This window comes from Ruditapes philippinarum, unplaced genomic scaffold (genome assembly GCF_026571515.1).
Source record: "Ruditapes philippinarum isolate M1 unplaced genomic scaffold, ASM2657151v2 ctg981_1_1_1_1, whole genome shotgun sequence".
NCBI lineage: Eukaryota > Metazoa > Mollusca > Bivalvia > Venerida > Veneridae > Ruditapes > Ruditapes philippinarum.
This window is the reverse complement of record NW_026855378.1, coordinates 294656-311544: the sequence shown is the minus strand read 5'-3', so window position 1 is coordinate 311544 and position 16889 is coordinate 294656. Positions and strand designations below refer to the sequence as shown.

The window sequence follows — 16889 nt, the reverse complement described above, 5'->3', positions numbered from 1 at the left end:
ATTTTGTGAATATAGGCCCTTCAACCGCAAACACAAAAAAGATAAAATGATGAGCGGGGACACATTTTTTTCCATGTGTCATATGGTGAGAGAAATGTGCAGCTTGACTGGAACTCGAACCGGGGACCCTAAATAGTGAACACTTCTGAACTGTGACATACTCCCCTGTTACATTGAAATTCTTCCTCGAATTTCACAGAGTTACAGAGAAATGTAAATTAAATTCTGAGCTAATTATTATTCAGTCACGGTCCCCTATTGGGCGCAACGTGTCAATGGTTGAGAAAAATGTGCAGCCCGAGCAGGAATCGAACCTGGGACCCTTGGAATACCATATCACTGCTCTACCGACTTAGCTATCTTGGCGCTAAAATACACATCATCTCCCCAAAATAGTGAATAATTCTGACCCCTGCTATATTTAAATTCATCCTTGAATTTCACAGAGTTTGTAACAGAAAAATAAATATAAACTCTGAGCTATATTCAGTCACGGTCCCCTGTTTGGCACCAAGTGTCACAGGGTGAGAAAAATCTGCAGCCTGAATGGAACTCGAACCCGGGACCTCAGAATACTGTACCATGGCTCTATCGACTCAGCTATCCGGCCGCTTACACATCATCTCCGTTAAATAGTGAACAGTTCTGAACCATGACATACTCCCCTGCTATATTGAAATTCATCCTCCAATTTCACAGAGTTACAGAGAAATGAGCCGCGTCACGACAAAACCAACATAATGGGTTTGCGACCAGCATGGATCCAGACCAGCATGCTCATCCGTGCAGTCTGATCAGGATCCATGCTGTTCGCTTGCAAACCCTATAACAAGTTCAGAAACTGATAGCGAACAGCATGGATCATGATCAGACTGCGCGGGTGCGCAGGCTGGTCTGGATTCATGCTGGTCGCAAACCCATTATGATGGTTTTATCGTGACGCGGCTCAAATGTAAATTAAACTTTGAGCAATATTCAGTCATGGTACCCTGTTGGGTGCCAAGTGTCACAGAGTGAGAAAAATGTGCAGCCTGACCGGAACTTGAACCCGGGACCCTCGGAATACTGTACTGCGGCTCTTATTCATATTAGCTATCCGGCCGCTTTCAAATCATTTCTCCTAAATAGTGAACAGTTCTGAACCGTGACATACTCCCCTGCTATATTTAAGTTCATCCTCGAATTTTCTTAGTTACAGAGAAATGTTAATTAAACTCTGAGCTATATTCAGTCACGGTCCCCTGTTGGGTGCCAAGTGTCACAGGGTGAGAAAAATGTGCAGTCTGACCGGAACTCAAACCTAGGACCCCCGAAATACTGTACAGCATCTCTACCACCTGAGTTATCAAGTCGCTTACACATCATCTCCCCTAAATAGTGAACAGTTCTGAACCGTGACAACAAAAAATCATTTTGTTGCCCCATATTTAGCGTAGAATCGCCTTAAATTTGGCGTTAAATCATACTGTCACCTGTGCGTGACCCATCGATGACTCTCTATTTTTCATTATTTTGTTCTGTTGCAGTCAAGGGGGCGAAGAAAGTGAAGTGAAGTAAGCAACAAAACAAAAAAAATATTGTGCAGCCTGATCGGGACTCGAACCTAGGACCCTCGAATACCATACCACGGCTCTACCGAATGAGCTATCCGGCCTCATATACATTTTCTCCCCTAAATGCTATTGAGATACTTTCCTGCTATATTTAATTCATCCTCAAATTTCTCAGGTTACAAAGCAATGTGAATTTAACTCTGGGCTATATCAAATGGTACCAAATGTCAGAGGGTGAGAAGAATGTGAGCCCGACCGGGACTCATACCTAGGACCCTTGGAATACCATACCACAGCTCTTACTTACTGAGCTATCCAGGGGCTTACACATTTTCTTCCCTGAACCGTGACAAATAAATATAGTATTACATCAAGGACTTGCCTTTTTTTGTTAACAAGTTAAATACCAAATAAAAGGTATTGAGGAAAGGTCTTGTTTATTATAGTGTCACCACTACTGTAAGGGCCAGCCATTTCTGACTTATGAGACACCTATAAATTGCTTGCATACCAATTGTACCTCCCAACTCCTATCACTATGCCAGGCGCAAGGCGGATATAAATTGATAACCATTCATTTTAACTACCTAGCAGCTCAAGAAGCGGCTTTTTAGGAACGAGTCCCAATATAAACATTCATACTTCATTTTCCTTCCCTGTGGGGGCTTGAACCTTCAACCTCACACTAAAATGAAGGCAGACACCTTAACCACTAGGTCAACGATACCAAATACATGTACACACTGAAATATGTTTGCTTGTTTGTTTTGGGTTTTATGTCACATTGACACAGTATAGGTCATATCGCGAGGTTCCAGCTTTACTGGTGGAGGAAGACCTCAGGTGCCCTTCCGTGCATATTTCAGGCACGAATGGGCACCTGAGTAGAAATACCGACATTCCGTAAGCTAGCTGGATAGCTTCCTCACATGAAAGAATCCAAAGTCCCTGTCGGGATTCGAACCCACAGCGGTGAGGGGCAAGTGATTTGAAGTCAACAACCTTAACCACTCGGCCAGGGACACCCCCTGAAATATGTATTTTACCCTTTGTTGAAATTTTACAAACCGGACCTCTGGTGAAAATTCTGCAGGAACAACATCATTCTGTAAATAAATTTACCTTTTAATTTCTATTATTCAACAGTTGTTTTCTATGTATACATGAACATATGGTTTTTTTATTGTCACCCCACCAATATCACTCATACAAGTTAATCAATTTGTATAATTATATGCAACAAAATTAAAAATGTTTAATGCATATAAAAACTTAATAATTTTAGTCCAGTCTGATTAAATATATTATATTTAGGATTATCAAAAGACTCTTAATTAAAGTCCTACCAATTGGTAATTTTGTAACACGGTGAGAAAAATGTGCAGCCTGAACAGGACTAAAACCCGGGACACTCAGAATACCTTACTACAGCTCTATGGTCTGAGCTATTAAGCTGCTTACACATCACTCCTCTAAATAGTGAACAGTTCTGAACCATTATAATTACTTCTCCACTATATTGAAGTTTGTCGGTAATACAGAGCTATGTGAATTAACTCTTAGCTATATGCAGTCAAGGCAACAAGTTGGGCGCCAATTGTAACGGGGTGATAAAATATTTGCAGCCTGACCGGGATTTGAACCCGGGACCCTCAAAGTACCATACCATAACTTTACTGACTGAGCTATATGGCCACTTACAAAATTTTCCCCCCTTTAAAACAGTGAACAGTTATAACCCACGGAAACAAAATTTCCTATTTTTCAAAAACAAAAAAAGTATGTTTTAAAAAAAACCTTAAAGAAAAGTTTTGTTACTTTATAAAAATAAATGAAAATTTTAAGTAAATGGAAATCTTTTTCCAAATAGGGAGGTGATCTGTTTTTAAAATTTAAAAACATTTTGGGATTTAATGTTCCCAAAGGATCTTTGAGATAGTAAGACCCATTTTTAAACCATGAAAAAATTTTTTCAAAAAAAACTTACAAAAGGGGAAACCAAACGTTTTAGGACCCAGGGTTGCATCTGAAATGGCCCCAAACTACAACTTTTTAAAATATCAAAGAAAAACCGGGAAATTCAGCTAAAAAATTCTCCCCCTTTTAAAACACTTTATCTAGAGTTTTCTCAAAAGTCCCAAAATAATGTGTTTTACTCTATTATTATACACACAAAAATATGTTTCCAGAAAGTTGTGACTGTTATGAAATATATTTAACTAACAAAACTCAGATTTTTTAACAAATCAAAGTCATTAAAATTAATAATTACACTGGAATTAAAATATCATTTTAAACAGTTCTCTCTTAACATATTTTTTGTTGATGTTTTGAAATTTACCAAGTTATGTTCAAATTTAAAATAATAAATTTAAATAAATACATTTACTCATTCATCTTTGAGTTTTTTTCTGATTTAAAGTCCCATGAATGGTTTATTCAGTTTATATTTTTGAATCATTTAGCCATGGGCATCATCATGGCTTTCATTTGGCATAAATATTATTTTATTTTCCCCTGAAACCACAAAAAAAATGTTTATTGAGTCCTGAAGATCTTTATGATGAAATCTTAACTTAAATGAATAAATATAAAATTACTAGCTGCAACAAATAGAAAAACTTTATAAAGTTTATAAGTTTTATAAAGCCAGTCTAAAAATAATATTTCTATGCATATTCATCATTCCTGGACCTCCATCTATTTGATGAACTTCTTAAACTGGTAAATTTTCCATCTTATTCTATTCAATTTATAAATATAAAAAATATATTTTTGTTATAAAATATACATAATGACTAAGAAAGACAGATAAGAACAAACAAATTAGTAAACATGAGTTACATCCCTTAAAAAGAAGTAAAACCTTAAACCCAAAAGAAATTGCCATGAACTTTTGCCGTATGAGGATCCCGGTCAAACGGCACATTTTTCTTACCCTGTGATATTTGGTGCAAAATGTGATATATAGGTTATATATATGTATACTCTGTTATTCAAGAAATAAATTGTGCAAAATTTTTAATATGGTAATGATGTCACAGTATATTAAGCTGTTCAATATTATAATAAGGGGAGAAGAAATGTAATTAAGAAACTTTATATCTCAGTTGGTAGAGCTGTGCAATGGTATTCAATGCATGACAGGTTTGAGCTCCAGTCAGGTTGCACTATTTCTCAGTTACCTTAAGGGCAGTGATTTTTTTACCTCTGCATCCTGAGACCAGAACTCATTGAATTTGCTGTGGATGCAAAGTTTCAAATAATGTGCATCTTTTGGATGCATACTTTTTTTGAGTAGGGAGTCTTGTCTGACAGGAATTTGGTAATAAATACCAAATTGTGTTCAAGTTATGTCAATCATATTCTAGGTCTGCAAATCTTCTATACAATAGAAATAATAATGTGCTATACTATAGATAAGCATAAAAATATTAAGGAAAATGAAGTTTTGATTAATCTAAAACTAAATTAATTGAAAAAAACTTATTAAATTTATTTGACAGTTTTGAATAATTTCAGTATCAGAAGCACTGTAATTAATGTAGAAATCAAATTCATTTTTTCTTCATTCCATTGTTAATATACCTTTCATTTCACTAAAGCAATATTAAGCCTTGTAACTTGGATTTGTCGGCTAAATTTTAGGACTCATAGATTTATAGCCCAGCGAGTCCTAGGACCCACAATGATGAGTTTGTAAAAAAATCACTGTAAGGGTCCAATATGAAGCTTATGGTGGTCAATTCACTTAGTCAATTAAGTGTTCCAATGAAAAAAGCCCTTAAATAACTCCTCACCAGTGAGTTTTAAGCTGCTTACTCCCAGGAGAGCCCAGGACCACCGCAATAAGTTATTGGGATGATACGGGAAATCCGGGGTGAAATTATTGTTGCGGTCACAGTTTGACTAACCACGGCAGCACCACGGTAATTCCCAACTAACCCAGGCAGAGCCCCGGTCGATCCAGGCAGAGCACTGAAAAACCCTCGTGGATTGTAATCCCTCGAAAATGATTACATTTACATTTTTGTCCCCCGCCTTTTTCCTTTTTGTCCCCCGCCTTTTTCCAAGAAAATAGGGGGATATAGAAATATGCTCCATCCGTCTGTCTGTCCGTCTGTCACACTTTCGTGTGAGGTCCATAACTTTGTCATTTATTAAATGAATCTGAAATAACTTGGCACAAATGTTTGTTATCATAAGACAATGTGTCATGCGCACCAACCAGACTTCTACGTCCAGGGTCACGGTCGCACTTGCTCAATTAAGGTCAACATTTTCTATTTGAGGGTATATGTCGTGTCCGGTCCATAACCTTTTTTATTTTTGAAGGGATTAAGTAAATATTTGCCACAATTACTCACAATAATGAGAAGATGTGTCATGCGTAACAACCGGTCACCTACCTCCAAGGTCAAGGTCACACATGGAGGTCAAAGATTAACATAGTCTGTTACAGGGTATATTTCGTGTTCGGTCCATAACTTTGTCATTTATCAAAGGAATTTAAAATAACTTGGCACAAATGTTTGTTATAATAAGACGATGTGTCAGGACAACAACCAGACCCCTACCTCCAGGGTCAAGATCGCACTTGCTCATTCAAGGGCAACATTGTCTTTTTGAGGGTATATGTCGTGTCTGGGCTATAACTTTGTTACCTTTGAAGGGATTTTGTAAATACTTGCCATAATTGTTCACAATAATGAGACAATGTGTCATGCGCAACAATTGGTCACCTACCTTCAAGGTCAAGGTCACACTTGGAGGTCAAAGATTATTATAGTCTGTTAAAGGGTATATTTTGTGTCCGGTCCATCACTTTTTCATATAACAAAGGATTTTGAAAATACTTGGCACAAATAGTCACTATAATAAGACGATGTGTCATGCGCAACACCTGCATTCCTACCTCCAAGGTCAAAGTCACATTTCGAGGTCAAAAGTTAACATAGTCTGTTAAAGGGTAGATATTGTGTCCAATCTAGAACTTCTTCATAGTTCAAGGGATTTTGAAATAACTTGGCAAAAATAGTCACAATAATAAGAGGATATGTCAAGTACAACACCTGCACCCCTACCTCCAAGGTCAAGGGCACACTTAGAGGTCAAAAGTCAACAGTCTGTTATATGGTATATTTTGTGTTCCGTCCATAACTTCTTCATAGATCAAAGGATTTTGAAAATACTTGGCACAAATAGTCACAATGATAAGATGACATGTCATGCATAACACAAGTGTCCCTACCTCGAAGGTCAAGGTCACATGTAGAGGTCAAAGATTTACATAGTGGTTATAGGGTATATTTTGTGTCCAGTCCATTACTTTTTCAATAGATCAAGGATTTTAAAAATACTTTGCACAATTAATCACAATAATAAGACGATATGTCAGGCCCAAAAACATGGATTCCTACCTCCAAGGTCACACTTGGAGGTCAAAGATTAACATAGTCTGTTAGAGGGTACATTTTGTGTCCCATCTATATATTCACCATAGTCCAAGGGATTTTGAAAATACTTGGTACAAGTGGTTAAAGTAATAATATATATCATGCACAACACCTGCACCCTACCTCCAAGGTCAAGGTCACACTTAGAGGTCAAAGCTTAACATTCATTTTATTTCTTTAATAAATTTATTGTAGCATTTGCAGATCTAGCATTGATCATAATTTTGGACTGAAAGTCCTAAGATCCATACCTCAGTCTTTTGAAACAGCATAATTTTATGCTTCATATAAAACTCCCCCGAGGCGAGGGGGGGGGGGGGGGCGCTGGTACTTCTGTTACAAATTCTTGTTATTTAATAAAATATCTATTGTTCCTGAACAGTAATTTATGATGATTTTCTGAAAAATCCTTATGCAAGACAGTGTGCCGTAATGTCAAGCAAATGTATACCTCAGTGCTTGCAGTGCTTTGATTTAGAATATAATCTTGATCACTTTATCAAACTGCACTTAATCAAATATTTTTTAACGTCTGGTGGCTTTTTAAGTTTTTTTTTATTTATAAACTATATACCAGAAAAATAAAACACAATTATATGTATTCATATGAAAATGACGACTCATGAAAATTCCAGTAAAATGGGGTTTTTTAATACATTCCCGCGTTTTGGGCAAACATAGCATTCGCACAAAAGTTATACCATTGGATGCGGAATTTATTTTGGAATAAAATGGTATAGATCTATATAATTTAAAATTATTTCGTGTTATTTGGAGTGTATATAAGACCGTACGTGTGATTATCACGGCACTACTACCAACCGTGTGATTATATAACGAAGCGTGGTAATACAAATAGTAGAATTCTAAAAAGAAATACCATTAAACGCAGAACTGGTTTTAGAATAAAATAATCATCATTTATCATTCGGATAAAACTGATTAATTATAAAGTCGTGTCTGTGATTATCACGGTACTACCCATGACCGTGCCCTTATTACGCCGCCGCACAATAATCACTCGCTGGTCACAGAACCGAACCACTTTATAAATTGAACACAGTTGAAAATTCAAATTGTAAAATTTGTGTCAACGTTGCTTGAATAGTCAGTAGAACCCCGTGACCTTAAATATATAACAATAACCTTCTCATTGAACTCCCTTCCCTTTTACGTATGTATTAATATGTTCCAAGCATTAAATATATAAATATAACTTTATATATGTATACAGTCTAAATAAAAAATACACTCGTGAGCAGTTATTTAATGAGGTAGTTTTATAAAGGGGACGTAACTTTGTCAATAATCAATTATTCTGATATTAAACAATTTTGGCTCATTTTTACATATATTTTTACCGTTGCCCATTTATCACTCTAATCACAACTGTGTTTTGTCCTATACTTAACCTGTTGGATGTGAATGTGTGTATTCAATGTTCTCAAATGGAATTCACGGATTGTTGAAAAAAAAAACTAAAAACAAAAAGTTTGCCTTTTCCAGTATCTATACACCCACAAATCGCGACGCTATTATGCTAATAAGAGATTTATCAGGTGGTAAAAGATTTAGGCGATACATAATGTGCTTGTTTACAAAAATTATCAATACCCATATTTGTCAATAAACTGATATAAGAAATGGCGAACACTTCAATCATTTTCAAACAGTATGTTTCGTGTTTTAGTGCATAATGTTAACTTTCACGCCTAGCGATTTTAAGAGAATTGACACCAATACGTATTATGCATATAAACAACCGGATATTACATTGATAATTTCAATCCAGGTAAAAATATTTCTTTATCATAAAATCTTTCGACATGAACAAGTATAATTTATGTAAGAAAAAATAAAACAAAAATTATGAATAGACGCTTTTTTCAAATTCCCTGCAATTACTTTTTTCAAGATGCTCCTGTATGTTGGATAACAAACATATATGTAAAAAAGGACAATTATTTGGCACAATTCATTTTAGTAAACAATATTATTAATTCTAGTATGTTTGGTTAAATATAAAACCATGCTGCGATTATCACGGCTTATCACGCTACAATACATGTTTTTTAAAACACTCCCGTGTGTTAGAAAATTACTTAATTCTCACAAAAATTATACTATTAGATGCGGAATTCATTTTAAAATAAAATGGTGTATGATTTAACTATTTTGGAGTAAATCTAAGACCGTACGTGTGATTCTAACGGCACTACCCCTAACCGTGTGATTATTACGCCGCCGCGTAATAATCACAAGCGTGGTAATATTAAAGCTGTAGCGTAATAATCACACTGGTGGAAATATTTCTCATAATCACTAACACAATGATTATTATAATTACTAAGAGGGTCATCATAACTATGTGGAGCTGCATGGCGACAACCAATATCATCATTGCCATTCAGTGTGGTCAGTACCAGTACTATCGTCATTGAAAGATATTTTCTTTGTAATAAAAAAAAAACTTCAAAAACAAAACTATGATTATTCATTACGATTGGTCGTCTTGTTGTCATAAAAAAGAAATCAATAAAATGCCGTATTATTGAAAAAAAACTTTTGGAAAAAAAATGTATTACCAGTATGTCTGATTAAGTATATGACCGTACGTGTGATCATCACGGCTTACATGTTTTCCCCTTCATTTCGGACTACTTAGCCAGCATCAACCTGCACCAATTTATCTTTATCTTAAGATTAGAAGATGTGTTATCAAATTCTTAAGGTACACTGATGAATAAAAAGAGCTAGTTTTAACATATACTGAATTTAACTTACTTTTATAGCATATTATATTATGTAATTAGCGCGAATCCTTAATTGTGCCTTTTTTACATTTCACGTGAAAACTGTTGTAATTCAGAAAATTTCATATTCATTATATGAAATACGAAAGCAATCTTTTTTATTTTTCATAAACTACTGAAATAGTGTTGATGTCTTATTTGTTGAAAACTTCTTTAATGATATATATATAATGGATATTTCTGAATTAATTGAAAATATTTTCGCAAACATATCTCTGACATATTTCTGAGTTACATTGCTATTCTATTCTTTATTCCACTCAGATCATGCAAACATGACAACATGAGGTAATAATACATTTGCAATGAACATAATAAACAAGCCTAAGAACCATATATAAATATCACACAATATATAAACTATAGCGGGAAAGTTCATAATCAACAAATATAACCTCGAAGTTATACAGATCAACACTTTTTTCAGGTTCATGAGTTAATTGACGGCATAATTATACATTCTTTGGTGTATCAAAACGGAACGAGGTTTTTATATAAGTTTAATATTATGGAAATGTCATGCCAATTAAAAAAGAATTCACACCTTCATGGACCTCTGCTTTCCGTATTACTTAACCCTTTTCACACCATTACTATAACTAGATCTTTGCCATTTCGAGTCTTCCTTTTATTTATTTATTTATTTATTTATTTATTTATTTATTTATTTATTTATTTATTTATTTATTTATAGTTATTTATATTTATTTATTTCATTTAATTTTGGATTTTACTATTATCTTGAATTGCATGCAAACACACAAAGCGCAACAAATAAGACTTAACATATTTCAGCTAAAAAGGGGGACTAATATAAATTAAAAAAACGGAGGGGCATCCATGAAACAGACTTTTTTGTAACTATTTTAAAACAGAGAAACCTAAATTGAAAAATAATTTTTCAATTGTATCAGGCATTATTTATATTAATGTCTGTATCGAAACATTACACGCTGATATTTAGGAAAGAACATTTTCTGTCTTAAGTTTACACTTTAAGATAACCCTATGCGGTGGAAAATCATAGCTTTTTAATAAAATTTACACCATTAGACGCGGAAATCATTTAGGAAAAATATGATATATAATTCAAGAATATTAAGTGTAAATATAATACCGTCCGTGTGATTATCACGGCACTACCCCAAACCGTATGATAATTACGACCCTGCGTAATAATCACACGCGTGGTAATATTACCACACGTGTGATAATTACGCGACGCCGGAACTGAAATCACTGAAGCGTAAAAACGTGTTTCTGTACGACGCCTGGACATAACTTAGGCGTGTATGGTATCAAATGAAATGTCTTAAGCCGCTCTTTTTGAATACGACTGAAATTGAAATTAAAATCACTCATGCATAAACGCTTTCTCATCAACTTTGAAAGCGTAAAAGATTTAGAACCACAAAAAATTCAAATATCGTAATAACAAACCCTAGTAAAAATTGTAAAAACTTATCAAGCAGTTTAAGTAAATAAATTGTTGAACAATATTAGTGAAAAAAATAATTATAACATGTCAAAATAAATTTCAGATAAAAAGAACTATTTACAAAATATATTTAAATATCATATAGATTTATTCATACACGAATTTAATTTATATAATAAACGAACTATATTGATGCAAAAATAAATATATAAAACGAAATATTTCTTTTAAACTAAGACATTAAACAACGTATAATATAAATACATTTTACCTGAAAATAGTACTTTTTTGACGATGTATCCTGCTAGACGTCCAGTTATAAAATGACTCCAATCATCAATGTAATTGTACTTATTGCTCATGCTCGGACCTGTTTTTACAAACGACATCATATCATCAAGTTATATTTAGATCAGGTCTCCAGTGCACCGAACGTGATCATAGTCTCAGTATCTAGCGTCTATTTATTTAAGAGCGAATGACGGACAATAAAAAATTAACATGTCAAAGTTAATCTCTTGCGTATGTTTATTTTAGACCAGATGATTTAACAAAAGTCTATTCAACTGTTAAAGTTAATCCCCTTAAAGTCGCCACAATGTCTTGTGTGTGTTTATTTAGGGACGAATACACTAACAAAGGACTATAGAGATACCAAAGTTAATCCCTTTAAAGTTGCCATTAAGTTTATCCCTTTAAAGTTGCCAAGGACGGATGGTTTAACAATAGTCTTTTGAAATGTTAAAAATAAACCTTTACAAGGAGTCACCTATATATATATAACGTGTTTGATGGTGTATTTATCTAAAATTAGCAATGATGTTCTATTCTAAAAATAACTTCCAATAAAAACGTTTTTTTAGACAGCCAATTAAATGCATAAGAAAGTGACCAATCAGGAGAGACCTCTGTTGTATATAAGACAGTGAGACACTAACACTGGTCATAAGAGTTCTGATACTCGACCAATAAACATGACTAGCTACAGATGCAAGTTCAGTATCGGTAATCAAAGATATGTACAAGTTAATGAATGGAAAGGCGAGCTGAGAGTCGATATTAGAGAATGGCAGAATGACAAACCAACAAAAAAGGGCATCAGCTTAACGTTAATGCGATGGAAAAACCTGGTAGATCAGTTAGAATATGTGGACAGGGCTTTACAAAACAAGCAAAGCTATAGGACCCACGTTGGAGGAAATGTCTACTGTAACATCACCGACAACAGCGTATGTGTAGACATTAGACAGTACTGGAAGCCAGAACAGGAAATAGTACCAACTAAAAAGGGTATATGTTTAAGACCCAAAGAGTATTCCTGTTTAAAGGAACTGGTTGCAGAGATAGGACGAGTGTTACCTGAATTGGATGCAGTGGTGCCCTGTTATTTACAAAGTGACCACATGAACCAGATTGGAGCTTTACAATGCCCAGAATGCAACTCCAATGATTGTGGAAACTGGTAAAATAACGTGACTATAAATAGCAATGACAAAAGTACTATAAATAGATCGATAACCTCATTCTAAAATTAATATCCAATCAGAAATCGAACAGCGCGAAAATAATTGAATACTTTACGAAGCTTCGGCATACACAAAATGAACATCACTGACTGAGCACCCCTTAACGTAGAATGGAATATTACGAAAATAGACTGAAAACGTTTGAATACTATCCGAAACAAATATTACCGGATAAATACGAACTGGCAAGCGCCGGATTGTATTACAGCGGAAAATCAGACGTGTGCGAGTGTTTCAGATGTCACATTAAATTGAGTGACTGGGTAAGATCAGACAACACTTTGAGAGAACATTACAATCGGTCACCCAATTGCGAATATATTAAAATAGTAGGCGCTCCTCAACAAAAACCGACCCCAATAGGCGGATTTGGCGCTTTTGTATCAACAACTAGGTCAACACCTTGCGGCTTTGGAGGATTCAGTTCATCTAAAAACTAGAGCAAATTTGTTTGTCAATAAAAAGGCTAACACGACCCACCAGACGCATTGAATATGTTAACACTTGTCTGTAAGGTTTGGATATGGCTGAGACACTATCAAGTGAGACGAGAATATCGCGAAGCTACATAACATTTACTCGACATTTTGGAACGCTATATAGAAGAAACCAGAACACATACTTTATACTCCACTGTATTGTAATATGTTTTGGATAACAACAATACAAACGTGCCAAATCCGCCTATTGGGGTCGGTTTTTGTTGAGGAACGGCTTCTATTTTAATATATTCGCAATTGGGTGACCGCTTGTAATGTTCTCTCAAAGCGTTGTTTGATCTTACCCAGTCACTCAATTTAATGTGACATCTGAAACACTCGCACACGTCTGATTTTCCGTCACTTGCCAGTTCGTATTTATCCGGTAATATTTGTTTCGGATAGTATTCAAACGTTTTCAGTCTATTTTCGTAATATTCCATACTTCCGTTAAGGGGTGCTCAGTCAGTGATGTTCATTTTGTGTATGCCGAAGCTTCGTAAAGTATTCAATTGTATTACTCGCTGTTCGATTTCTGGTTGGATGTTATTTTTAGAATGAGGTTATCGATCTATTTATAGTACTTATGTCATTGCTATTTATAGTCACGTTATTTTACCAGATTCCACAATCATTGGGGTTGCATTCTGGCCATTGTAGAGCTCCAATCTGGTTCATGTGATCACTTTAAAGGTAGCAGGATACTACTGCATCCAATTCAGGTAACACTCGTCCTATCTCTGCAACCAGTTCCTTGAAACAGGAATACTCTTTGGGTTTTTAACATATACCCTTTTTAGTTGGTACTATTTCCTGTTCTGGCTTCCAGTACTGTCTCATGTCTACACATACGCTGTTGTCGGTGATGTTACAGTAGACATTTCCTCCAACGTGGGTCCTATAGCTTTGCTTGTTTTGTTAAGCCCTGTCCACATATTCTAACTGATCTACCAGGATTTTCCATCGCATTAACGTTAAGTTGATGCCCTTTATTGTTGGTTTATCATCCTGTCATTCTCTGATATCGACTCTCAGCTCGCCATTCCATTCGTTAACTTGTTCATATCTCTGATTACCAATACTGAACTTGCATCTGTAGCTAGTCATGTTTATTACCCTTCCAGATTTTTTCCGCCTTTTTGATTGGATATTGATCACCCGAAAGAAATTGATATAACCGAGCCAGACGGGTAATATACACACTAAATTTCCCCGTTTGGTACCCAACGTTGTAAACAATATGCGCTGAGGTGATGCGCGTACGGTTCGATTTTACGCGGTGTAAATTCCGATTTAAAAGCACTTTTTAACTGTCAAATGATAAATATTAACCAAAACTGAGTAATGATACATATAACCATCAGTATCGAAAACAAATATGACCTTGTGAAAGCTTGATATTAATTACAAAAAAGTGCGTTCAACAGACTACTCCTTTTCTAGTGTTTACTTTCGTAAGGTACGGGAAAAATACGTCATGTATTTATGTGACGTCATGTTGTGACGAAGAGGTATCCTAAAGGGAATCTTATTTCGACGTTTCATTTGAAACAGCAATGATTTTTTAAAAAATCGTCTAAACTCGGCAGGGGAAGGGTAATAAAATTATTATTTTGGTTTTGGAGTGATATATGTGGATATATTACCTGTCAAGATAAAATATCACCCTCGCCTAACGGCTCGGGTGATATAAAATCTTAACAGGTAATATATCCACATATATCACTCCAAAACCAAAATAACATATATTATTGGTCGAGTATCAGGGCTCTAATGACCAGTGTTAGTGTGTCAGTGTCTTCTATACAACAGAGGTCTCTCCTGATTGGTCACTTTCTTCTTGCATTTGATTGACTGTCTAAAAAACGTTTTTGTTGGTAGTTATTTTTAGAATAGAACATCATTGCTAATTTTAGATATATACATGTTTTATATACAGGCGACTCTTTGTAAAGGTTTATTTTTGACATTTCAAAAGACTATTGTTAACCCATCCGTCCTTAAACCAACACACGCTAGACGTAATGGCAACTTTAAAGGGATTAACTTTGGCATCTCAATAGTCCTTTGTTAGTGTATCCGTCCCTAAATAAACACATGCAAGACATCGCGGAGACTTTAAGGGGATTAACTTTAACAGTTGAATAGGCTTTTGTTAAACCATCTGGTCTTAAATAAACATACTCAGGAGATTAACTTTGGCATGTTTACTTTTATTGTCCGTCATTCGCTCTTAAATAAATAGACGCTAGACACTGAGACTATGATCACGTTCGGTGCACTCGTGACCTGATCTAAATATAACTTGATGATATGATGTCGTTTGTAAAAACAAGTCCGAGCATGCGCAATAAGTACAATTACATTGATGATTGGAGTCATTTTACAACTGGACGTCTAGCAGGAAACATCGTCAACAAAAGTACTATTTTCAGGTAAAATGTATTTATTTTATACATTGTTTAATGTTTTAGTTTAAATGAAAAATTTCGTTTTGTATATTCATTTTTGCATCAATATAGTTCGTTTTTTATATAAATTCAATTCGTGTATGGATAAATCTATATGATATTTAAATATATTTTGTATATTGTTCTTTTTATCTGTAATTTATTTGACATGTCAAAATTATTTTTCACTAATATTGTTCAACAATTTATTTACTTATACTGCTTGAAAAGTTTTTAAAATTTTTACTAGGGTTTGTAATTACGATATTTAAATTGTTTTGTGGTTCTGTTACTATATCTTTTAAGCTTTCAAAGTTTATGAGAAAGCGTTTATGCATGAGTGATTTCAATTTCAATTTTAGACGGTATTCATAAAGAGCGGCTTAAGACATTTCATTTGATACCATACACACATAAGTTAGGTCCAGGCGTGGTACAGAAAACCCGTTTTTACGCTTCAGTGATTTCAGTTCCGGTCCAATGGCTTTTTGAAGAGCGTCAGGTAACAGGTGTTGTAAAATGCTTTCGGTGACGTCACTTCCGGTGCCTTTAAACTCGAATTACTCGAAAACGGTAAAAGATAGACTCATAAAACTTTATATTTTCTTAATCACCGCGACGAGACGGATCAATTGGTAAAAAGTTCTAACGTTTTTATTGACTTTCGCAATTCAGGGTTTAAAATCGCTCTTGCGTCATAACTTGAAAACGGCTGAAAATCGAATCGAAAACCCCGGGTCGAAACGAAAGCTTTTGGTTCATTCTATCTTATAACGACTTTATCTCAAAAGGTTTGAGCGTAAATGGTTGCCCAAACGATGATAACCCGTTTATAGCTTAATTTCTTTCAATGGAATTGCTCAGACATATACATAAGTGTATAATTAATTTCATTCAAGATCAGTTTACAACGTTCGTATACATAAGTGTATTATAAATTTCATTCAAAATCAATTAACAACTTTCGTATAAAAAAAAATGAATCTGAAGTGTTCATAAAAATCACAAAATTTGACCAGTTGCTAAGGGCAACCATCAGTTGACCGTAGCATGCACTTAAAAGGAACCTAATTAAGGGAGCACAATATATGAAGTGTTCTTCAATACATGTAAAATATGTTAATGCATGCGTAGCAATTTCTGGTTGATGAGGTTTTACGCGCTGTACCCTAGA

The 16889-nt window shown here is 34.7% G+C and overlaps 1 protein-coding gene across 1 annotated transcript in view; it reads right to left on the bottom strand.

The window, feature by feature from the left end:
- LOC132743112 (CD5 antigen-like) overlaps positions 1 to 16889 on the bottom strand; it is a 59656-nt gene that overhangs the window by 7482 nt on the left and 35285 nt on the right. The window lies entirely within an intron of this gene.